Below are 26,016 nucleotides of genomic sequence, written 5' to 3'. Positions count from 1 at the left end.
ATGCAGAGGACCTGGTGTAGACCCATGTATGCCCAGGGCTTACTATTTCAATCCTGCTTATTTGATTTGCTGGGCCATATTCTCCTGATCTCCTTTATTTCCTATAACTCTTTTTTTTTCTTTTTTTTCGGAGCTGGGGACCGAACCCAGGGCCTTGCGCTTGCTAGGCAAGTGCCCTACCACTGAGCTAAATCCCCAACCCCTATTTCCTATAACTCTTACAGTCTTTCTTCCTCATCTCCATGGGGCTCCCTGATCTCCCAGGGGAGGGAATCCAATGGACACCTCTAATTTAGACTCTTTCTCTGCATAATGTCTGGCTGTGGGTATTTGTACCCACTTCCCCTTGCTGCCAGAAGAAGCCTCTCTGACGATGATTGGACAAAGCACCAAACTATGAGCAGGACATCCTTATGCATACCTATTTCTCTCTTTCTAGCTAGTTATATTTGCTAGCTAGAAATAGCAATATATTCTAGCTAGGTATCTGAGATACCCTGTCTTTGGTTCCTGGCCATGTAGGCAGTGTAGGGCATGGGCTCAAAGTTCTGCACCACTATTACTACAGCACATCTTGCAGGCAGGACAGATTGTAGGTTGAGAGAGGGTTTTATGGCTGGGTTGGTGTCCAGTTTTCTGTTTATCCTGCAGAATATCTTCTTGTGCCAAAGAGGCTGGAAAGTAGGGATAAAGACTTCATACAGGCACCATCTTGACTTGTCTATATTCAATGGGCAGTGTAGATGTCCCCAACAATGGGTCCATGCCATCAGTTTGAAGAGAGTGAATTTCTATCCTAGCATCAGCCTGTGTTGTTAGGGATCTCCATATGATCTCCTCAGCCAACAACTGGACCAAATACAACTCACTCCCACCACTGGAAGCCTTGTCTGGCTACAAAGATGGTTCAGACTCCATAACCTACATTACTAGGAGTCCTCACTGGGATCACCTTCATAGATTCCAAGGAGTTTCCACCACACAATGCTCTCCAGTTGTCTCTCCCAGTATGCTTTCCTGCCATGCCTCCCTGCTACCTGTTTCTTCTTGCTCTTCCCCTTTAGTCCCCAGTCCAACCATAATATCTATTTGTTCCCCTTACCTAGGGAGATCTATGCATCCCCCTTAGAGCCCTCCTCTTTACCTAACCTCTCTGGGTCTGTGGATTGTAACCTGATTATAATTTACTACTGGTTTCTATTTATAAGTAAGTATATAACACATTTGTCTTTCTGAGTGAGGGTTACCTCACTCAGTCTTTCTGGGTCAGAGTTACCTCACTCAGGATGATTTTTTCCTAGTTGCAGCCATTTGCCCGCAAACTTCATGATATCATTTTTAACAGCTGAGTAATATTCTATTATGTAAATATACCACATTTTCTTAATTCAGTCTTCATTTGAGGGACCTGTAAGTTGTTTCTAGTTTCTGGCTATGAATAAAGCTTCAGTGAACATAGTTGAGCAAGTTGGATGGAGTATCCTTTGGGTATATGCCCAAGAGTGTTATAGGATGGATCTTTAGGTAGATCAATTCCCAATTTTCTGAGGAACCACCATATTGATTTCCACAGTGATTATGCAAGTTTGCACCCCTGTCAACAATGTAGGAGTATTCCCTTTGCTCCACAGCCTTGCCAGCATGAGCTGTCACATGTGTTATTGATCTTAAACATTCTGACAAGTATAACATAGAATCTCAAAGTAGTTTGTGATTTGTCTATTGAGAATTCTCTGTAGTTCTTTATATATTTTGGATATTAGACTTTTGTCAGATGTGGAGTTGGTAAAATCTTTTCTTATTTTGTAGGCTGCCTCTTTGTCTGATTGACAGTATCCTTTGCCTTACAAAAGCTTTTAAGTTTCATGAAGTCCTATTTATTAATTGTTTATCTTGGTGCTTATACTATCACTGTTCTGTTCAGAAAGTTGTTTCCTTTGCCAATGCACTCAAGGCTGTTTCCCACTTTCTTTTCTATCAGATTCAGTGTGTCCAGTTTTATGTTGAGGTCTTTAATCTGCTTGGACTTGAGTCTTGTAAAGGGTGATAAACATGGTCTGGGAGCAGTGAAATTTGACATCACATGAAGTCAAATTGTGGGTCCATGATGATGACTTATGCTATGCTCGAGACAGTTTTTTTTCCTATCTAAAAACTCTCTGGATGGTTAATTTCTTGTATATCAATGGCCCAGTCTTTTATTTACATATCAATTCAGTCGTTATTCCAGGTTCTCTTTTGATTATTCCGTGGTTCAGCGTCCCATGACTCCAGTCCCTTATTCTTAGAAAGAGACAACAAGCACACATTTTTCTCTAACATTTTAAAATCTGCCTACTTTTGATAAGCACAAATGATAAACTAACTGGGTGAGTCCCCAAAATTGCCAGTCTTACCATGTCTGAGCCTGGACATGTACTCCCTCTGTCCCAGACTGACCTTGAACTCAGGAATCTGTCTGCTATTAAATCTGCCTGCCTTTGTATCTTTCGGACAAGCTGGCTCATAGTGCAGTCTTTTACTAGGTTCATGAAACCCCTCATATAATTTATTATATTCTTATATTCCCATAGACAAATTATATATACACATACACACATATATATTTAGGTATATATAATGTTCTGCCTTCACACATCTCATTGCAGATAGTTGTGAGCCACCATGTGGTTGCTGGGAATTGAATTCAGTACATTTGGAAGAGCAGCCAATGCTCTTAACTTCTGAACCATTTCTCCATCACAAAAAATTATATATTTTTGAACTCATGTTTTCAGCGTTCTTTCCCATAGCCTTAAGAGGTGTCCTGAAGGTCATAGTGTTCTACCATTTTGGTGAAACATTAGACACACCCTCATGCTGTCTCTGATTATCATGGAATCATTGACCTTGGCAGAGAGGACATTCCTCAAAGGAGGAACGTGAAAATATGTACATTTTAAAACAAACAAGCCTTATTTCCACAGCAACCATCAACACTCATGGAGGTCCACACCTTGCTGGCTCTGTTCCAGGGGTGGGAACAATGTTATGCTGTCCCTACCATGGCCAGGCCAGACTTAACACAAATCTATGAACATAGAAGATATTTCCATCTTCTGATATCCTCTTCAATTTCTTTCTTCAAAGATTTGAAGTTTTTATCATACAAGTCTTTTGCTTGCTTGGTTAGAACTACTGAAAGATATTTTATATTAATTGAGGCTCTTGCAAAGGGGACTTCTAGTATGCAGGCATACATGCAGGCAGAACATTGTATGTGCGTGCGTGTGTGTGTGTGTGTGTGTGTGTGTGTGTGTTAATTTGTCTATGCGATATATAAGGATGCAATATGAATTATATGAGGGGCTTCGTGAACCTAGAAAGACAGACTATGCTATGAGATCGCTTGCCAGAAAGATACAAAGGAGACAGAACCGCAGGCAGATTCCCAAGTTCAAGGTCAGCCTGGGACAGAGGGATTTCCTTCTCAGCTTATTTATCATTTGTAGGTAGGAAGACTACTATTTTTCTTTATTTCCTTCTTTTTTTTTTTTTTGAGTCATTCTAGACACTTTGCTGAAAGTGTTTAGCCTTAGGACTTTCATGGTGTAGTTTTTAGGGTAACTTATGTGTATTATCATATCATCTACAAATAGTGATACTTCCTTTCCAATTTATATCTCTAGGTCTCCTTCGGTTTTCTTAATGCTCTAGCTAAAACTTCAAGTACTGTATTCAATAGATATGGAGAGAGTGGACAACCTTGTCTGATTTTAGTAGGATTGCTTTGAGTTTCTCTCCATTTTGTTTGATATTGGCTATAGGCTTACTGTAAATTGCCTTTATTATGTTTAGGTATGTACCTTGTATTCCTAATCTCTCTATGACTTTTATCATGAAAGGGTATTGAATTTTGTCAAAGGCTTTTCTAATGAGATGATCATGTGTTCTTTTTTCTTTCAGTTTATTTATATATTGGGTTACATGTACTAATTTTTGTATGTTGAACCATCCCTGCATATCTATGATTGGTTATTGTGGATGATCTATTTGATGTGTTCTTGGATTTGGTTTGAGAAAATGTTGTTGATTATTTTATCATTTACGTTCATAAGGGAATTTGTAGTTCTCTTTTTTGTGTGTCCTTATGTAGTTTGGGTAGGTATCATAGTGACTGTAGTTTCATAAGATGAATTGGGCAATGTTTCTTCTGCTTTTATTTTATGGAATAATTTGAGAAGAGTTGGCAGTGACTTCTTTAAAAGTCTGTTAAAACTCTATTCTAAAACCATGTGACCCTGGACTTTTTTGGTTGGGAAATTCTTTATGACTGCTTTTAATTCACTAGAGGTTATAAGTTGATTTAAATTGTTTATCTGATCTTGGTTTAAATTTGGCAAGTGATGTTTTCCATTTTATTTTAGATTTTTGAACTTGCTGGACTACAGGTTTTATTTTATTTTTTTAACTTTTTAAAATTTATTCTTTAATCTTTTTTTACAGTCCAGACTTTATCCCCTTCCCTGTCCATCCTTGGACTTTTCTGCATCCCATACCTCCTGCCCCCCATCTCCAATAGGACTCCCAACCCCCACTCTATCAGACCTCCCCAATCCCTGGGACTCCAAGTCTCTCAAGAGTTAGGTGCATCTTCTCTCACTGAGTCGAGACCTGGTAGTCCTCTGCTATATATGTTTTGGGGGCCTCATCTCAGCTGGTGTATGCTCTTTGGTTGGTAGCTCAGTGTCTGAGAGATTCCTCAGGGGTCCAGGTCAGTTGAGACTGCTGGTCTTCCCAGAGGCCCTCCCTCTTCCTCAGCTTCCTCCAGCTTTTCCATAATTCAATCACAAAGGTCAGCAGCTTCTGTTCATTGGTTGGGTGTAAATATCTGCATCTGACTCTTTCAGCTGCTTGTTGGGTCTTTTGGAGGGCAGTTATGATAGGCCCCTATTTGTAAGCACACCATAGCATCAGTTATAGTGTCAGGCCTTGGGGCCTCCCTCTGAGCTGGATCCTCCTTTGGGCCTGTCTCTGGACCTTCTTTACCTCAGGCTCTTCTCCATTTTTGTCCCTGCAGTTCTTTCAGACAGGAACAATTATGGATCAGAGTTCTGACTGTGGGATGGCAACCCCATCCCACCACTCGATGCCCTGTCTTTCTACTAGAGGTGGACTCTACAAGTTTCCTCTTCCCATTGTAGGGCATTTCATCTAAGGTCCCTCCCTTTAAGACCTAAGAGTCTCTCACCTTCCAGATCTCTGGTACATTCTGCAGGTTACCCCCACCTCCTACCTCCTGAGGTTGCCTGTTTCTTATTCTTTTTGCTGGCCCTCAGGGCTTCAGTCCTGTTGTCCCCTAAACCCCTAAGAATACAAGTTTTCAAAGTATATCCTTAGGATTCTTTGCATTTCCTTGGTGTCTGGTGTTTTTCTCCCCCTTTTACTTTCTGATTTTATTAGTTTGGATATTCTCTCTCTGTCTTTTATCTAGTTAGGATAAAGGTTTGTCTGTCTTCTTGATTTCATCAAAGAACCAAGTCTTTGTTTCATTGATCCTTTGTATTGGTTTTTGTTTGTTTCTACTTCATTGATTTCTTGCCATCTGTTCCTCTTGGGTGTGACTTTCTTCTTATTTACTCTATGGCTTTTAAGTAGTTAGCAGGAGATTTCTTTAGGATTTGTTTGTTTGTTTTTAATGCAGGCAGTCAACGCTATGAGCTTTCCTTTTAGAACTGCCTTCATTGTTCTCATAAATTTGTGTATATTGTGTAATCATGTTATTTACTTCTAGAAACTAATTAATTTCTTCTTTTTCCCTTGACCCACTTTTTTTTAAGTAGAAAGCTTTTCAGATTCTATGAGTTCATAAGCTTTCTGTTGTTTCTGTAGCTGTTGACATCCAGCTTTAATCTGCGGCCGTCAGCTAGTATGCAAAGTGTTATTTCAATTTTCTTGTATCTGTTGAGACTTGATTTGCATCCTAGTATGTGGCCAATTTTTGAAAACGTTCCATGGGTTGTTGTGAAGAAGGTATATTCTTTTGTGTTACATAAAATGTTCTATAAGCACTCTTTGCTTTGTAACGTCTGTTAACTTCAGCGTTCTTTGCTCAGTTTTGTCTGGATGACCTGTGTATTGTTGAGAGTGGGATATTGAAACCTCCCACTCCGTGTGTGCATCCATATGTGATTTAAGGTATAGCAAAGTTTCTCTTAAACTTAGGTTTTTTGTATTTATGGCATAGATGTTAAGAATTGAGATTTTTTTTAAAAACATTTTATTATTTGTGACTTTCATACACCCCAGTCCTACTAATCTCTTCATGCCCTCATACCCACACTTGGCCTGTGCAACCTACCCTCCCCCCCAATTAATACACGCACGCACGCACACACACACACACACACACACACACACACACACACACACACCACACCACACCACACCACACCACACCACACCAAATCATAGAGAACATCTCATGATGGAAGTTGTAGTATATCACAGTGTGTTCCACATTATATCCCTCTTTCCACACATTTTCACTTGCAAACATTCATCACAGTCAGTCATTGGTCTAGTTCAAGATCTCTGGCTTCTGTGACACCATCAATATTGGATCCTCAATTGGACTCCTCCTGTTGTTGATCTGTGTCATGGAGATCCTGCAGCTTTGGATCAGTAGGACTGGCCCTTTCACGAATCCCATTCTCTGATGATAGAGATTTCGGAGTGGGCCAACTCAGCTCTGGATGCAGACCTGGGTGCTAGCTGAGCTTGTTCCACAAAGTTTTCCCATATTTGCACCACCCAATTCCCCTAATGGGCAGGAGGTAGTATGGTCAGCTCTCCTGCTCTCATGCCCTCAGGTGAGTTCACCCACACCTCTAGAGCTAGCCCCTTGCCCAGGCAAGGTATGGGGCCCACTCTCTCAAGTGCTGCAGCCTGCAAGCTCTCACACAGGCTGCCCATGAACCTTCCCCACAATCTTTGTTACCCTAGATACAATTCTCAGGGTCACCTCTAGTGCTACAAGAGAGTATCAGCTGCAGCTTCCCCTGCCCCCAGCCACACCTCCTGTGGATGCCGTAGACCAGTACATCCTGGCCTTCCCTCTCCATCTTGTACTGCTCAGCCCTCAACTGAGGTAGATACCCCATACTCAAACAGGCCATGCCTGCCTGAAGACCAGGCAAGTTACCTGCAAACTTTCTTCACTCTGATCCCCAGGCCCAGTTTTCAGGGTTGCCCCTAGTTCTGCAATGTGGGGCAAATGGACTGTGCCACCAGACAGAAGAACTGGTAAGGTTGAAGCAGGTTCAAAGCCCTGGTGAATCTCATAATTGAGAATGGAAGGCATTCAATCAGCACCCAGCCACACTCTACTTGTTCTGTGACCACAACACCACACAAAGAGGACCATGACAATTGGTCATATAGCATGGTGTATCACTGCAGGGTGCACTTTGAAGTTTTCAAATGTCCAAGCCAGGCTTGGTGACTCCCTCTTCCTGCTGCCTGTGGATCCAGATGTAGAACTCTCGGCAACTTCTGCAGCAACACATCTTCCTGTCATGATGACGACAATGGACTAACCTTCTGAAACTTTAAGCAAGCCCTAACTAAATGCTTTCTTTTATAAGAGCTGCCATGTTCATGGTGTCTCTTCACAGGACTAGAACTGTGACTTAGACCAAAGTCCAAGAGCACACCCAAGATTTAGCATCTTGTTACTCCATGTCAAGGAAAACGGATGTCATTTGTAAGAAAATGAGTGGGAGCTGGACATCACCATGTAAGGTGAAATAAGACAGTCTCATAGAGAACATCTTTTCTGTGATGTATGAAATGTAAAGACTGAAAACACAGGTGTGAAGATACGAGAGGGACATCATGAGTATAGAAGGGGAGGAGGAGGCGTGGTGTAGAAGAGGAAGAGATGTCAGAAAATTTCAAAATGATCGAAGTCTATAACCACACATGCAGAAAGGTCTGGCCACTGCTTCACTTGCCTTCAAGGACTCTTTCCTATGTTCCTTGGCTTTTTAAATCTTTCTTTTATTTTTCAGATCATAATATAATTACATTTTTCCTTTCCCTTTCTCCCTTCATTCCTTCCCATACCCCTCCTAGCTCGTTTGTAATTGTTATTACATATATCTCTGTATGTGCATCTATTCCTAAATATAACCTAATCAGTCTGTCTAAAGGTACTTATATGCATATTTCAGGCTATTTAGTATTGGACAACAATTAGTGTGTTCTTCCATGGGGAAGATCATTTCTCCCACTGTCAGCATTCCATAGCTGTGCATGGTTCTTTGTGTAGGGTTGAGGCCTCAGGGTCTTTCCCCATCCCCATGTCTACTGTTGCTGTCTTTGTTCAGCTCATGCTTGGGCAGTCATTGGTAAGAGTTCATCTTTGTAGCTTCTGACATTACTGGGAGAGAGACTTATAGTAAACTCCTTGGTCTGGCTCGTTCTGTCCTCTCTTCTGCAGTGTCTCCTGAGACTTAGATGAAGGAATTGTTTTGTAGCTGTGACTAGGCTCTACACTCTGTATTTTGATTGGTTATGGTATTCTGTCATGGTCTCTATCTGTTGCAAAGAACAATTTTTTGAAAAGGGATGAGGTCTACACTTGATCTGTGAATGTAAGGACAGGTATTTGGGCATTATGCTGGTTTAGTAAAGTGGTGATTGTATGTTTGCCTCCAAGTTACCATGGCTACCTTTGCTAGCCCTAGTGCCTGTTACGGTTTTCCTCTTGTTGAGTGAGCCTTAATGACCATACTTATTACATTAGCTATACCTTTCTTGGTTTAAGGAACTTCTTTTCAGACATTCTTGGCTTTGCTTTTGACTCACAACTTTGTCTGGAAACATGGTTAAAAGCACCCTGCAGGAGCCATGCTGAGTGTTGAGTGCTGGGCTGCTTTGAGAGTTCTTCCATAATATCCATTAGCCTATCACTTTTAAATGCAATTTCTCATAAAGTTTCATGGCATGGGCAAAATGTCAGTAAGCTATTTGCCTCAGTGGAACATGAATGATTTTATTCTAATTTACAGTAGTGTCATCCTTCCCATCTGGAGCCTCATGAGTACACATTTCTGTGGAGAGTTTAGTCTTCACAGCTCCCACCACAATCATTGATCAATCTCTGTTTACAGCACTTTAGCATGTCTACAGTACTTATCTCTAAACCTTTCTAAGACTTCCTGCTAACCAGCTCCAGAGATTTTTGAGCCACAAAGATATTACTCCTCTGGTGCAAATTCTTTGGGTTAATAAGACTTTCATCTCTTTGATATATACCAGAGAGAAACAAGTTAAGAAAAGATTTATTTTGGTTTACCATTTTAGAGATCTGATTCCATAGTTGGTTGTCTCTGTACTTTGGGTCCTAAGGGCCTTATGGAGATGGAACATGTTGGAGAAGAATTTCCATAGCATGGCATGCACTAAACAGAGAATGAGGATGGTGGGGGAAATATATGTCTTTTAAGAGCATTCTCATTGACCTACTTTTCCAACATGGTCCTACCTCTTACATTGTAGTATTTCTCACTAGTGCTACCATATGATCAGTCCATCAGAGGGTTAGTTCATTAGTTCATTCAAGAGCCCTTAAGACTCTGTCTCTTTCCCAGACTCCATCAGCTGCGATACACTAGCCTTTCAATGTCTTCCAAGATTCAAGCTTTAACAACTTTCAACTTCTCCTGTGGTCTCTGTCTTTGTTACAAGTTTTACCATTTGCCTTATGTCTTAAGGCATTCTGGGTATAATTCCATGTTTTACTGGCCACTGTGTGTACCTAATATTACCTCTGGGTCCCCTTTCTTGATACTGTTGTGCTTTATCACAGCAGACAAGCTCTTTCCCCCGCTCTTGGATTGCTGTGCTAGATAATGGGCTCCCTTGATCTCTAGCTGTCCTAGGTGTTCCTCATATACGCACTAGAGTTATTTAAGTGACTGGGCTTCAATAGGCCACTTCTTTGATTCAGAGCTTCTGATATCTATTTAAAATATGAAAGATAAAAATTGAAACCTTGAATCATTCCTCACCTGTTTTTCAGCTTCCTTTCTGCTCATCTGTGGTAAGAAGTCTTAGCACTCTAAATATGATGGCAGGGGGGTGAGCAGGAAGCAGACTTAGGGAAGGATGAAAATATATGTCCTTGAATTCTTATTTAGACATATATTTACTCTTAGCAAAAAGCTGCCTCCTTCATTATCCCCTCTCTATGTTTATTTATTGAAGTTCTTATTACGTTTTAGTATTTTCTGTTCTCACATGTTTCTATGGTATTTGTTTCAGTTTCAACAACATTTGTTCACATTTTTATTCATCATATTTAATATATATGTTATAGAACTAATATATTATCATTAATAATCAGCATATACAATGAACTTTTTCTTCAAAGCCTCATCCTTTCTGTTCTAGCTCTCTAGGTCCCCTGAGGCTGCCACTAGGAGGCTCCAAAACCATCCACATGAGAAAATTTGGTTTGCTTCCAGGTTAGGCAAAGATCTGATGATGCTCCACAAAGCCTTATAAAAAATTTAGATACCTAAATCTTTTCTATTTTTCAAATTCTTTACCTATTGGCACTCTTGTCGTTAACCTTGGATTATGTATTTCTCTTGGGAGAACTTATGCTAATACGACGATAAGCGAACATTCTGCTCATAGCCCGTTTACCCAGCCGTGGACAGTCAGTTCTCCAAGGCGAGGGTAATGAGCAGAGTGGAGGCACCGTGGACCTATTCATTCAGGTTTCTACGTGAAGGATAATTCTTGCTCTTTTCTTTACTTGTCATTTATTTAACTTCCAAAGGATTTTAAAAATAGTATTTCAGTAATTCTTTGAGAATTACTGAATTTCATAGCATGTATTCCGACCATATTCATCTTCTACCCTAACCCCTCCAATTTTCTATCCTACTCCTCTACTCATGCAACGTATCCAACTTCTAAAGGATTTTAATATATTAAATTTCAATAGAAATTACCATATAAGATTCTTTTTGCTGCTCAGTTACCAAATATGGCAAGCATTAGCCATAGTGTACATTAATGAGGACGATCTGAGTGCAGCCGATAGCTAAACCATTCCCAATAATGGAGACTCTCTGTGGTGCTCATAGAGTTGGGATAAATCTACGACTTTGGAACACTGTGATTCTTTATTGTTTGGAGATGATGAATGTAAAAGAAGAATGCAGAACTGTATTAACCATGTATCTTAACATTTTAAAAAATCATCTAAATTTCCATACTTCATGGAATTTATTTTCTTTCAGTTCTTCAGATCACAAAAATCATTTTTTTCTAAATTCAGTATAAGCATAACTGAAATTTAGATTAAAAGAACATTTGCTGCGGCCTGGAGAGATGGCTCAGCGGTTAAGAGCACTGGTTGCTCCTCCAGAGGACGTGGGTTCAATTCCCAGCACCCACTTGGCAGTTCACAACTGTCTGTAACTCCAGTTCCAGGGATTTGACCCCTTCACACAGACATACGCGCAGTCAAATCACCAATGTACATAAAATCAATTTAAAAATGTTGATGTAGTCATGCTGCACAGACTCCACTGGGCTTGGTTTAGGATGCCTAAAGACCCCTGAGCGACCCAGCAGATGTCTTTGTGTTTTACCTAGCCGGATATGTACCTGCTCTTGCCTCAGCTCAGGTTTTCCTAAGAACTAATGGTTCGTTACCAGCTTTATATATCAACACTGACATTTATGGTTTCTTGTAGTCTTTTTATTTAGCACTTTTGTGAAAAACATCCATGAGGCAAAGAAAATACCTTAGGGAATGGAATCTCAGAAATTGCAGATGAAAGAAATAAAGCAGTTCTGATGCATAGTCATTCTTTATTTAGATTAATACTACATCCAGATCTTCAAGGATTCTCTTTTAATAATAGACATCAGGTTGCTTGGATATGGGGACCAGTAGAGTATACAGATGACAAATCAGAGCTGTGGTTAGTACAGTGGGGCAGGTCTTGGAGACATCGGCAGATGAATGATGTATGCTCATCATTGGTATGATGACTCTGCTGCATGCTTTAACATTGGACACGGTTGTGAATATTTTCATGAATGCTCTTGAAATGAAACTGATGTCTTCCTCTGAGAATGATGCAGAACTGGAGAAATAATGCAGACCACAGGGTGGAGGGGAGGAAGAAAGCGCTAGTGCTTCAGAAGAGACTTAAATATTCATGGACATCTGCCAAGTATTGATATATGTTTGCATATATTTAGTACAAGTGGAAAAAGTATGTACTGAGCCTGATCCTGTCAGAGGTCATGCATTCTTTTGGGTGATGTACTGCAAAGAGCATCAGCAGTCAGGAGGTTGAGGTTCTCATCTTTGCTTAGGACAAAACTCACTAAAACCTCTGAAAGAATCTTCTTTATACCAACCTCCATTTTTTTCTTATTTATTTTTATATTTATTTGTTTATTTTTGGTTTTTTTGGGGACAGTGTTTCTCTGTATAGCCTTGGCTTTACTGGAACTTGCTCTGTAATACTAGGCTGCCCTTGACTTCAGAGATCCACCTGTTTTTGCTTCTCTAGTGCTGGGATTAAAGGCATGCACCACCACTTCTTGGCCAACCTCCGTTTCTTTATCTGTGAAGTATGAGGGTGCTTACTGCTTTATCGGTATCTCTTGATCAGAAGTCAGCAAAGTATACTTTCAGTTAAATTTTTGTCACCATTTGTCTTATTAAAGATTTGTTGGAGCATAGCCATGCCTATTCATTTATGTATTATCTATGACTTCTTTTGCATTATAATAGCAGGGTTGAGTAGTTGAAGCAGAGTATCAGATGCAAAACTTAAAATATTCACTGTCTGACTATAGAAGGTTTACCAACCACTGCTCTAGAAAATATTTGAAAAAATGGCATTTTCAGTTGTTGAGATTGAGTATGTTTCTGGTAGTGGTGGGAGATAAAAGTTGTAAATGTCTTGGAGGACAGCTAAAGAACTGTGGTGTCTGAAATTCCATTAGATTTCTATTTTAAATTAAAGTATTTATTCACTTTATATCCTAATTGCAGCCACTCTCCCTCCTCTTCTCCCAGTAACACCTTTACAAATCCTTTCCATTCTCCTCACAGTACATGAAACTCCCTTGGGTACCACTTCTCCCTGGGGCATCCAGTCCCAGAAGGACTAAGCATATCCTCTTCCACTTAGGTCCAACCATGCATTTCCAGTTAGGGGAAGGGAGTCCAATGGCAGGCAACAGAATCAGAGACAGCAGCTGCCCCAATTGTTAGGGGACCCACATGAAGACCAAACTGCATGTCTATTCCAAATGTGTAGAGGGCCTAGGTCTAGCCACTGCATGCTGTTTGGTTGGTGGTTTAGTCTCTGTGAGTCCCCATGGGCCCAGGTTAGTTGACTCTGTAGGTCTTCTTCTTGTGTCCTTGACCCCTGTGGCTTCCTCAATTCTATCTCCAACTCTTCCACAAGACTCCCTGACCTACATCTAATGTCTGGCTGTGGGTCTTTACATCTGTTTCCATTCATTGCTGGATGAAACCTCTTAGGAGACGGTCATGCTAGGCTCCTGTCTGCAAACATAGCAGAGAATCATTAATAGTGTCAGGGTTGGCTCTGTCACATGGGATGGGTCTCAAGTTGGGCAATCATTGGTTGGCTCTGCTCCATCTTTATCCCTGTAAAGCTTGTAGGTAGGATCTTGTAGGTGGATGCCATTAGTTTTTTTCTTAATCAATGACCATCTTTTTTGGTTATAGGGAAAGCTATTTTTGGAGCTACATTAAATGTTTTACAGCATTAAGGCATCAGATAGATTTATTTATTTATTTATTTATTTATTTATTTATTTATTTATTTATGAGTCAGTGTTTCTTTGTATAGCTTTGGCTGTCCCAGAGCTTGCTCTGTACACTAGGCTGGCCTTCAACTCCAAGATATGTCTCAGGGTTAGGATTTCTAACTATTGTCCCTAACCTGAAGAAAGGATATCTACCGAGAAACTTACTATTTGCTATAATTAATGATAGGATTTTATGAGTATTCCATTTAAAATCATGAAGAATCCAACAATGTCTTGAGTTCACTTTTATACTCTGGATCCTACCTATCTAGCACCATAAGGTCAACTACTGTGAATGGTCTGAGAATTTTACCTTACTCGTAAGTTAACAGAGAACTTACCAGCATTTCTTGGTTACTGGCATAAAATGTGAGATTCCTATGCCATAGAAAAATGATTTCATTTTTACAACAAACATAACTGACAAAATAATCATTATTTTGCAGTAGTTTTCTGAGTCCCAATTCCCACATAGCAACAAGAACACTAGATGGGCGTCTTGATGCATTTTGTATTACTATGATAACATCAGATCATTTGCAATAAGTAAAAACTTGAAGGCTGAGAAGTTTACTATCAACGTGCTCTTATATATTGAAGACTTTTTTCTCCTGTGATAACAGAAGTCTTTATACAGTGGGAGGACAAAGAGAACACTCAAGAAAAACTAGAGAATATGAGGGAGAAAACCACTAAACCACACTGTTGGAATTCATGGCTGTCTGAATCATGAAGGAAGAATCCATGATGATTTATTATGTTTACAATGTTCCACATGCATGTATGCCTGCTAGTCAGAAGAGTGCACCAGATCTCATAGATGATCACGAGCTACCCTGTGGTTGCTAGGGATTGAACTTAGGACCTCTGGAAGAACAGCCAGTGCTCCTAACCTCTGAGCCAGTCTCCAACCCAAATTCATAAGTCCTTTACTATTGCTTTATTTCACTGTGGCTCTCCATAAGAGTAGTTAGTAATAATCATGTTACAGACTCAATGTGCTGTTTTAAAATTTATTCTATCAAAGAAATTAGTTCATTATTTTAAAATTTAGCCTCAGGCAAGTTCTTAGGACATGGACAGAAGGCAATCAAATTCTTTGCAAAAATATTATATGAGTGGTTGCTAATGGAGACCTCCTCCTCCTCTGAAACCTTATGACTCATACTTTGATTTTCAGTATTACTCTCATTACTGCTGTGCACCAACACAGCCTATTAAGTTCTGCATATAGCATTCAACCAACTCTTATAGTCCAAAGTCTTTCACGTCTTCCAAAACAATACACAAGCAGGTTTCTTACAGCAACAACCCCACTGTTCTGTACCACCTTCTTTTTTAGTTACTTCTGTTGCTATGGTAAAGTAGCCAGAGTACCTTAAAGAAGAAAGGTTATTTTGGCTTATAGTTCAAGAGGCCTAGAATCTTTAATGGTGACTAGAGAAGGAAGCTGAAAAAATACATTTGAAAAATTACATTGCAAATGAACAAAGGAAGCAGACAGCATGTACTAGAAATGGGGCAAGTGCATGAACTCAGAGAAAGCCTAACACCAGTGACATACTTTCTTCCATGGTGCTCCATGTTTTCAAAGTTCCATAACTTTTCTAAACAGCACGACTAACTAGCAATCATATTTTCAAATACATGACCTATGATGGGAATTTCTTGTTCAAATCACAGCATGCACTTTCCAACATCACAGTGACAATTAAAATTTAATATTTAAATGGCTAAGGTGTTTTCTGTTCCTTCATGTTCAACTGATTTTGGCATGTCTTGTAGTGTCAGCCACATTCCTGAAATAGATGATAAAGACTGGAATAAATAAATTAAACCTATTTGGCACATCAGGGATGCTACTGACTTGGGAAAATTAGGTATTGTTGCCTATGTGTTCTGCATATTCTAGTGTGATCAGTGGCACAATCAAGGCAATGAGCAGGAAGCATGTGATCAGTGAAAAGCCATTTGCATCTTCCAGGAGTTTGATAGCAAGTGGGATGATGGTAGTAGGTAACACACTGCAAAATGTACAGGTATCTCCTCTACCATGGAGAGAACTAGAATATACTGGAAACGTGGACTTGGAGGCTTTATTTTTTTTCTGTGGATGCTTCCATGTTTGTGCTGAGCATTAACTATCAAAAGTATGACAGCTTCCTGAAGATGTTCTGTGATGTTTCCTTTACCAATGGCCTACCCAGCCTGGGCAAGTTTATTTCAGACAGTTTGGATGTCATAATAGAATTCATAATCATAAATCATGCTATCACTGCCACCCATAAGACTGGTGGACTGGAATATTCTTTAGTTGGGAGGCTTTTTATTATTCTATTAAACTCCTCAGTTGTTATGGGTCTACTTATGCTGTTGATATCTTTATGGTTTGACTTCGGTAGTTTAGATGAATCAAGGCATGATCCATTTCTTTTTGATTTCCTGGTTTAATGAAATACAGGTTTTTAAAATATTCTCTTATTCTGTATTTCTTTTATATATGTTGCAGTTTCCCATGTTCATCTCATATTCTGTGTACTGGGGACCTCTCTTTCTTTTAGTTAGTTTGGCCCAGGGTCTGTTGATCTTGTTTGTCTTCTCAAATAGACAGCCCTTGGATACATGGATACCTAATATTTTGCTGCTGTTGTTTCTATTCCATTATTTTCTGTGTTCATTTTTATTATTTCTTGATGTCCACTGGGTTTGGTTTTTCTTTGCCCTCCACAATTCTTTCACTGAATCGTTAGGTTACCTATTTGTGATTTTATCTGTTTGTCCTGCTTCCTTTACTGCAGGCTTATGAGCTGTAAACTCCCCTCTCAGAACTGCGTCCAGTGCCCCGGGAGATTGGTCATGTTGTTTTCTTTCTCATTTAGTTATAGACATTTTCTGATTTCTTCTTGGATTTCATCATTCAGGAATGAGTTGTTTAATCTCCATGAATTTATACACTATCTAGGGTCCTGTTTGTTCATAGTTTTGATTTTATTGCATAATAATCAGAATACTTGGATTTCTTCAGCCTTTCATTTGTTTGTTTGGTGTTTGGGTGGATATTCTACAGATATTAGGTTTATTTCATGTAAGATGCCACTCAATGCTGAGGTTTCTGTCCTTACTTTTGCCTAGACGACCCATCTATTAGAGAAATTGCACTACTGAAATCCCCCAGTCACCTGCTATTTTTGATTTTGTGTTCATCTGTGTTTTTATTCTCTTAGCATGCTTTTTATAAATTGAGTGCACCAGAGGTTGGTGTTTATAAGTGTAGTATTTCAATGTTGTCTTGATTAATTGATACCATGATTAGTATGAAGTACTCTTTATCGCATCTGATTAGTTTTAGTTTTAAGTATATTTTATCAGACATTAGGATGGCAAAACCTGCTTGCTTCCTAGTCTGATTTGTTTGTAATATTTTTTCTATCCTTTCATCTTAAGGTGGCTCATATCTCTAAAGCTGAGTTTCTTGTAGATAATAGTTAGACCTTATTAATCTAGTCAGCTAGTCTGTGCCTTTTGGTTAGATAATTGAGGTCATTGCTATTTAAAGTTATTATTAAAAGGTGTGTTGATTAGAGTTATCTTGTTTGTTTGGCTGGTTTGTGTTATTAGGTGTTTCTTTCTAGACTCTCTTGACTGTGTTTATTTCTCTCTTCAGGCTCTTTACATCATGGAAATGTTCATTTCCTCCACTGATACTAGATAGTTTTGCTGCTTACTTTAATCTAGGTTGGCAGTCTTGGTCTTTTAGAACCTGGAGTGCATTGTTCTAGACTCTTATGGCTTTCAGAGTTTTCATTTAGAAACGAGGTGTTATTATGATGGAGTTTTGTTTGTATATTACTTGTATTTTTTCTCTTATAGCTTTTAATATTTTTGTTTGTTTAATATTTTAACTGTGATACGTCTTTTCTTTTCTGCTATTGTCTGGTTGGAGTTCTGTATCCTTCTTGTGTATAGAACTTGTGTGGACATGTTTTTCTTAGTTTGGGGAAATTTTCTTTTACGATTTTGTTAAAGATCTGGTTTATTCCATTGATCTGGGATCCTTTCTCTTCATCTATGTCTATAATTCAAATGTTTGATTTTTTTCATGATGACTCACATTTCTTGCATGTTCTTTCTGTACTTTTAAAGTTTTCCATATTCTTCACTTGTTTTCTCTAGGTCCTCTACTTTTTAAAAAAAATTATGCTACTTTTTCTAACTTTATTTTTTAAATTTAATTTTTTTTTTTACTTTTTCTCTTTATATTCCACTTACTGTCCCCCTCTGGGTCACCCCCTCCCACAACAATACTTCCTCAATCTCCTCTCCTCTCCTGAGTGGGTGGACCCCCTGAGTCCACTCTGGAACTTTGAGTCTCTCCCATTGAGGTCAGAGACAAGGCAGCCCAACTAGAAGAACGTATCCCACATATAGGCAATAGCTTTTGCGATAACCCCCATTCTAGTTGTTTGGGACCCAGACATAGACCAAACTGTACATTCCTACATATGTGTGGGGAGGCCTAGGCCCACTATCTTTGGTTGGTGTTCAAACTCTGAGAGCCCCAAGGATCCAGATTAGTTGATTCTGTTGGTTTTCTTGTGGAGCTTTCAGGGCCCACAATCTTTCCTTTATTTTTCCATAAGAGTCCCTAAGCTCCATCCACTGTTGGGCTATATTGGTTATAAAATGCCACGGACCCAAAGAAGCTAAACAAGAAGGAAGATCCAGTCAAGGAGATTCGAATTTCACTTAGAAGGGGGAATAAAATAGTCATAAGAGGCAGATGCGGGGTAGGTAGAAGGAATGAGGAGGGGAACGGGGGCTTCAGGATCAGGTGTGGGGAAGGACAGAAAAGATGTCTAGATGGCCACAAAAGTGAATGGAAATCTGCAACTGACCAGTGTGAGGAGATGGGGTATCTCCAGGAGACAGAGACTTGGAATAAGGGAGGTGCTCAAGAATCAGTGGGGGTGACCTTAGCTGTGACTCACTATCCTAGCAATATAGAGCTTGAAGAGACCACTTCCTGTAGCCAGGCAGGGACCCCAGTAGAGAAATAGACATCAACCCACTCACAAAACTTTCAACCAAGAATTTATCCTGTCTACAAGAAATGCAGGCACAGGGGATGGAGCAGAGACTGAAGGTGTGGCCAACCAATAACCAGCCTGAGACCCATCCATGGGTAAGCACCAATTCCTAACACTATTGATGATGATCTATTATGCTTCCCGACAGGAGCAAGTTGTCTTCTGAGAGGCTCCACCCAGCAGCTGACACAGACAGATACCCACAGCCAAATAGATACTCTACTTTGAATTCTTGTCTTCTACCTTCTGCTTAATTTATCTTGCTTATAAGACTTCCTCCTGAGTTTTGTGTTCTCTTCAATGTATACATGTCAGTTGAATTCAGTTTTTAAAATCTGAGTTATCTTTGTCATTTTACACAGCCACGTATTTATTTGTATTTTCTTAGACATAACTCAAACACTTGTTGTTGTCCTCTTGGAGTTCAGTGAAGTATTTGTTGGTGTCTTCTTTAAATCTTTGATGCAAGTTAGGGTTAGTCTTTTAAATCCTGTGTGTTCATTAGAGAACACGTGTATAGGACTGGTGGGTTTGCTGAGGAAACATTGTGTTTTGGCCGTTCATGTTGGTTTTCACAGTTTGACCTGGGCATGTGTACTTTCTTTGGTTGTGCATCAGATGTCATAATCTGGCCAACTTTAGATTGGGGCAGTGCAGCAGATATGTGAATTGGGCTAGGCTAAGTCACACTGGTCATGAACTGGTTAGCTGGAACAGGCAAAGGCAGCTTTCAAAGCACACATTTGGGGCTGTGGTGCAGAGAGGGCAATGAGCGGAGGGAAGGGTTGGCAATAAAAGGTAACTCTTTTGTTTTCATTAAACTTATTTATTTATTCACTTTACATCCCTGTAACAACCCCTTCCTTCCTCTACTCCCAGTCCAACACTCAGTGAGAGAGGATGTTCTTAGTTCAAAGGTGACTCTTAAACAAGGCTACAGATATAGACCTAGATCTGTAGGTAGGGAGATGGCCACAGTCAGAGGTGGGTGTGGAAGAGGCATAGGACAGAGGAGAAGGGACTTACTGGCAAGAGGGCCCACAAGCAAAGAGGATGCTGAGATCCCAAGTCTGGAGTCAGGCTTGTGAGCTTTTATTGTAATGTAATTCTCTACAGTTCTTTTTTTTTTTTGAAAAAAATGTATGCAATATATTTTGATCATATTCTATGCTTCCTCCGACTCCTCCCAGATTCTTCCCACCACTCTATCTACTCAGTTTTATTCTCTGTCTCAAAAACAAAAACAAATGAAATCAAAACAAATAAAAACTAAATAAGAAAAATGTAATAGGCAAGGATGTTCTCTTCCTTCTCTCTCATTCAGTGTCACTGAAGTCGTAGCTAGTGCAGTAAGCAGGAAAAAAGGAAAAGAACCGAAAAGCACATATATTGGAGCTGCAGATATTAATATGTCCATTCTTGCAGGTACTATGATATTTACAGGAAAAATGCCAAAGAATCTTTTAAAACACTTCTTTTAAAACTAATGAACTGTCCGAGACTGCTGATTACAATTTCAATATTCAAAGTGAATTCTTATGTTTTCAGTTAGAATTATAATGAACATTGTAATTTGCTAAACGTATTACTTAACGTCAAAACGTTTAATGGTGTGTAGCAAAGTGTACAGAGCACATTTATCCTGAAGCATGTAGAGCAGTGGTGAGAGAAATCAAATGAATGGAAACTCCAAATTAACACATCATTCTCCATAGCGTGAGCCATAGATAAATTACATTTCACTTAAATCTACATTAAAAAGAAAGCTTATTGTAAGTATTTATATGTGAACTAGAACATACATTCTTTTTTTTTTCTTTTTTTCAGAGCTGAGAACCGAATCCAGGCCTTGTGCTTGCTAGGCAAGCGCTCTACCACTGAGCTAAATCCCCAACCCTAGAACATACATTCTTAAATTGCAAAGGAACTACAATATATAAAACAGTTACAAAAATCAGGAAAAATATCAAAGCAGAACCTTTTCTATAACAGTATAAAGCTGTCCATGTTCAGAAGACCATGTATTAATAAGATGATAAACAGTTAGATCCATAAATAGACTAGGATTGGATCTTTTAAAGCCCCAAATTAAGTAATTGAGTCTAGAACATATAAAGGACTCAAAAGTAATAGATTAGAAAGTAAAAATAATAAAATAAATCAGGGCAGGAGATATGAAGAGATACTCTGCTAAAGAAGATGTATGAGTAGAAAGTAAATATATTTTAAAATCCTTACACTATTATCATTATGGAGATGGAAATGCTCCTACAGATGTGTTAGAATATCAACTCACAACTGAAAATGCCAGATATGAGGTGATAGGATGACCCAAGGTGGACGGACCGCAGATCTGACAAATGAATGGATTTGTCACATGGTGGATGACACAAGCAGGTGGAAGGTGTGGAAAAGAAGTCAGATAACCTAGGTAACCCTAGTTCGAGAGCTGCTGAGGGGCCACAGGAAAGTGAACTGTCAAACACTGCTTTGGAGCTAAGGAGCCCTTGGCGGGAGAACCAGGCTGTTATTTCAGGAAGATTTTTATTTCTAAAACAGTTTTATGGGGAAAAAAGAATAATCTTCCTGGAGATGGTAATGTAAGCTGGCAGTTGTTTTCACTCAAGGCTCATTGTTCCCCGGAACTCAGCATCTAGGATTTCCTAGGAAGTCTCTGATGTTGCTCTGATGACCTTGACTTTAGGTGCTCGGATCCCCTCTGTGCAGCTCTCCGTGCCTGTTGGTCTGTCCTTGGGCTGTGTATAGTCTGTGGAGAGGAGTTCTAAATGTATCTTGTACTATTATATTTACACCATTCTCAAGATTTGGACTTTTTTGCTTTCATTTCACAAAACATATTTTTATGCTACTAGCCTGTATTTATTTGCCTTTGTCTAGTCCAGGGGTATCCAGTTTTTCATTTACAGTTTTTTTTTTTTTTTTTTTTTTTTTGGTTCTTTTTTTTGAGCTGGGGACCGAACCCCAGGGCCTTAAGCGTGAGGCAAGCGCTCTACTGCTGAGCTAAATCCCCAACCGGGTATCCAGTTTTTAACTGTGACAGATGACGTCTACAAGTGTGTTGGGTTGCATTTATAGTTATCATGTTATAGATGTGTTCTATGGGCTGAATGTTTCACACACCTGATGCAGATCTATTAATATTGTTTTATTTTACATTTGCATAATACATGTCTTGAATATTTAATTAATTTTTCTTTATTACCATCTGAGGCAATTCATTAACATTGTCCTCAAATACTGCTAGTCTTCTATGTAACCAAGTTGAGACATCCATTCAATCATGTGATAAAGGTGATACTCTCAAATTTTTTTTGAGACAGGGTCTTAGTAACTCTGGCTGATGTTAAACTAAAAATTTTCCTACTTCAATCTCTTGATTGTTAAGATTCCAGATAAGCAGCAACATGAGAGAAAGCAAATTAGAACAAGCTTGGTCCAGAGAGTGGGCTCTTGCCATGCCAGGCCTGACCATGTTTTACGAGGTTGTAGAAGTGTTTTGAACTTTGAGCTGAAAAAGCCATGTGTTCAAAAGCTTAATGAGTTATCCTGTGGAAACTTGTAAGAGTGTTGAGAGATTCAGAAGATGAGGCCTAGCTTGTGAAATTACAGAGGGAAGCAAAGACTCTATCAGGGTCATTTATGTGAAGTGTTTAAACTGGGAATCAGCTGTGATTAACAAAAGCTCATTACCACTGTTGTGAAATCATCGCTTTATTGGGTAATTAGATGGGGTTAAAAAAAATTAGCTGTGATTAAGAAGAGCAACATAGACCCGCGGATCCCTGCCCGCAGCAGCTCACTGCTCCCAAACCCCGTGGGAGAGAGAGGTCACCGCCTGGACAGGTGGGCACTCCTGAGACTGCAGAGTGGAAGAGACCACCAACACTGCCCACCCCTGCCCACATCCCTGGCCCAAGAGGAAACTGTATACGGCCTCTGGGTTCCCTTGGATAAGGGCACAGCAGCAGCAGGTCCCCTGCGTCTGAGACACCGCCGGAACCTGAAGGGACCGAACAGATAAACAGTTCTCTGCACCCAAATCCCGTGGGAGGGAGAGCTAAACCTTCAGAGAGGCAGACACGCCTGGGAAACCAGAAGAGACTACACTCTGCCCACATTACTGATTCCAGAGGAAAACACCAAACGCCATCCCAGAAATGAACCCACACACCTATGGGCACTTGATTTTTGACAAAGGAGCCAAAACCATCCAATGGAAAAAAGATAGCATTTTCAGCAAATGGTGCTGGTTCAACTGGAGGTCAACATGTAGAAGAATGCAGATTAATCCGTGCTTATCACCGTGTACAAAGCTTAAGTCCAAGTGGATCAAGGACCTCCACATCAAACCAGATACCTCAAACTAATGAAGAAAAACTAAAGGCATCTAGAACACATGGGCACTGGAAAAAAAATTCCTGAACAAAACACCAATGGCTTATGCTCTAAGATCAAGAATCGACAAATGGGATCTCATAAAACTACAAAGCTTCTGTAAGGCAAAGGACACTGTGGTTAGGACAAAACGGCAACCAACAGATTGGGAAAAGATCTTTACCAATCCTACAACAGATAGAGGCTTATATCCAAAATATACAAAGAACTCAAAAAAGTTAGACCAAGGGGGAGACAAATAACCCTATTAAAAATGGGTTCAGAGCTAAACAAAAAATTCACAGCTGCAGAATGCCGAATGGCTGATAAACACCTAAAGAAATGTTCAACATCTTTAGTCATAAGGGAAATGCAAATCAAAACAACCCTGAGATTTCACCTCACACCAGTGAGAATGGCTAAGATCAAAAACTCAGGTGACAGCAAATGCTGGCGAGGATGCGGAGAAAGAGGAACACTCCTCCATTGTTGGTGGGGTTGCAGACTGATACAACCATTCTGGAAATCAGTCTGGAGGTTCCTCAGAAAATTGGACATTGAACTGTCTGAGGATCCAGCTATACCTCTCTTGGGTATATACCAAAAGATGCCCCAACATATAAAAAAACACATTGCTCCACTATGTTCATAGCAGCCTTATTTATAATAGCCAGAAGCTGGAAAGAACCCAGATGCCCTTCAACAGAGGAATGGATACAGAAAATGTGGTACATCTACACAATGGAATATTACTCAGCTATCAAAAACAATGCCTTTGGAAATTCAGACAAATGGTTGGAACTGGAAAAATATCATCCTGAGTTAGGTAACCCAATCACAGAAAAACACACATGGTATGCACTCATTGATAAGTGGCTATTAGCTCAAATGCTTGAATTACCTAGATGCCTAGAACACATGAAACTCAAGGATGATCAAAATGTGAATGCTTCACTCCTTCTTTAAAAGGGGGGAATACCCTTGGCAGGGAATAGAGGGCAAAAGATTAAAACAGGAAGCAACACCCATTCAGAGCCTGCCCACATGTGGCCCATATATATATACAGCCATCCAATTAACAAGATGGATGAAGCAAAAGAAGTGCAGGCAGGCAGGAGTCGGATGTAGATCTCTCCTGAGAGACACAGCCAGAATACAGCAAATACAGAGGCGAATGCCAGCAGCAAACCACTGAACTGAGAACAGGACCCCCGTTGAAGGAATTAGAATAAGGACTGGAAGAGCTTGAAGAGACTTGAGACCCCATATGAACGACAATGCCAAGCAACCAGAGCTTCCAGGGACTAAGCCACTACCTAAAGACTATACATGGACTGACCCTGGGCTCTGACCTCATAGGTAGCATTGAATATCTTAGTAAGAGCACCAGTGGAAGGGGAAGCCCTTGGTCCTGCTAAGACTGAACCCCCAGTGAACTAGATTGTTGGGGGGAGGGCAGCAATGGGGGGAGGATGGGGAGGGGAACAACCATAAAGAAGGGGAGGGGAAAGGGTTTAGGGGGATGTTGGCCCGTAAACCGGGAAAGGGAATAACAATCGAAATGTAAATAAGAAATACTCAAGTAAATAAAAAAAAAAAAAAAAAAAAAAAAAAAAAAAAAAAGAAACATAATCTGGGAAGTCTTTACTCAGGGTCAGCACATAGAAGCAGTGGTCTAGAGTGGGTCAAGACTACACCTCAAGATGGTAGGTGAACTAGGCACTGTCTTCCATATGGTACAGGTTCTGGAAGCATGAAGCTGTAGAATTAAAGGTGTCGTGGAGAACGATTGGAGCTTGGCACTGTAGAGGGCAGGAAGTGTCACTGGTGCAGGCGCACACTCATCTGGAGTAGAGGCTCCAGCATCATGAAGATGCCCAGCCTATGGGATAACTCCCAAGGACTGAAGCAGGCATGGGGGAACCCGTCAAAGTCTGCCAGACACCGTGTGTGGGCTACGGTGGCAGTGCAGTGAGGCTCCCAGTCTTTGGAGCCTAGGATTATCATGAGGGAGTGTGGGACATGGACATTGAGTTCTTACGCCATTGCAGTCTGGTTTGTTTGTGTTCATTGTTTCTGTGCTCTTTCGTCTGGCTGTAGGAAAATGTTTTATTCATTTCAGATTTTACAGGAGTTCATAGGCGAGAGACTTTGGATTTTTAGAGGGACATTGGGTTTTAGAAGAGAGCTTGGATTTTTAAAAGTGTTGAAAAATTTAAAGACAATGGGACTTTGAAGTTATGTTATGTATACTTGGAGGTGGGGACAAGAAAGGAAGGTGTAATGATGACATATGTTTGTGTATTTAGCTGACAAGAGGCTACTTCTGCTGGTCGGTGTTTGTTGACTTTACACAGTACAAACTATACATCTGTGGAGAGGGAACTGCCGTTGAGGAATTGTCTTTATCAGATCGGTCTGTGGACATGCTAGTGTGTCATTTTGTTTTAATTGATGTGGGAGGAGGGCTCAGTCCACTGTAGGTAGGGACAGCACTGGGCAGCTGCTCTTGGGTTGTATAAGAGAGGAAGCAGCAAGCCATGGATGGAAAGGCAGTAAACAGCTTCCAGGCGTGGTTCCTGCCTCCAGTTCTCCCTGAGTACCTGTCCGACTTCTCTCACGGATGGACTATGATCGAGATGTGTGAGCCAAATTAACCCTGTGCTCCCAG

The 26,016-nt window shown here is 40.1% G+C and overlaps 1 protein-coding gene across 3 annotated transcripts in view; it reads left to right on the top strand.

Annotated features, from left to right (window-relative positions):
- Hpse2 (heparanase 2 (inactive)) overlaps positions 1-26,016 on the top strand; it is a 1,004,606-nt gene that overhangs the window by 52,319 nt on the left and 926,271 nt on the right. The gene's annotated exons all lie outside the window — the stretch shown is intronic.

Source organism: Rattus rattus, chromosome 2 (genome assembly GCF_011064425.1).
Source record: "Rattus rattus isolate New Zealand chromosome 2, Rrattus_CSIRO_v1, whole genome shotgun sequence".
NCBI lineage: Eukaryota > Metazoa > Chordata > Mammalia > Rodentia > Muridae > Rattus > Rattus rattus.
Note: the sequence above shows the minus strand (reverse complement) of the source record. Positions and strands in the feature narration are given on the sequence as shown.